This window comes from Corvus brachyrhynchos, unplaced genomic scaffold, assembly GCF_000691975.1.
Source record: "Corvus brachyrhynchos isolate BGI_N302 unplaced genomic scaffold, ASM69197v1 scaffold1881, whole genome shotgun sequence".
NCBI classification, from domain to species: domain Eukaryota; kingdom Metazoa; phylum Chordata; class Aves; order Passeriformes; family Corvidae; genus Corvus; species Corvus brachyrhynchos.
The window spans coordinates 37,659-38,174 of record NW_008236275.1 but is presented as its reverse complement, the minus strand read 5'-3'; positions in this window follow the sequence as shown (position 1 = coordinate 38,174).

Here is a 516-nt window from a genome sequence, read left to right as displayed (position 1 = left end):
ACGCCAGGTAACCCCAAATCCCCAGATCCCGCTGGGAACGGGGAGGGAAACCCCCCCAGCAGCATCCGGGAGTTCAGGGCTGAGCTGGGGCTGTCCCTGAAGTGTCCCTGTGGGAGGGGGGTTAAGGAGCACCTCCTGCCCCGATTTGGGACCTCTGGGGTTGTTTAGGGGGGTCCCCGTGACCCTTTTTCCTGACAGAACCGGTCCTGCTGTCCCTGAGGGGCGTCAGGGACCATCCTGTCCCCCAAGCGGGGCAGAGGCAGCAAGGGGAGTCATGAGGGCTGGGGTGTCCTAGGGGGGCCAGGGTCCCCAAGGGGGTGCTGAGGGTCCCCGTGGAGGCCGTGGGGACGCCGTGACCCCCCCGTGTCCCCCCTAGGATGTTGATGTACCAGAGCAAGGCCGAGCGGGAGCCGTTCGACGTCATTGACCTGGACCCCTACGGGAGCCCTTCGCCCTTCCTGGATGCGGCCGTGCAGGCCGTGAGCGAGGGGGGTGAGTTTGGGGGGGCTTTTGGGG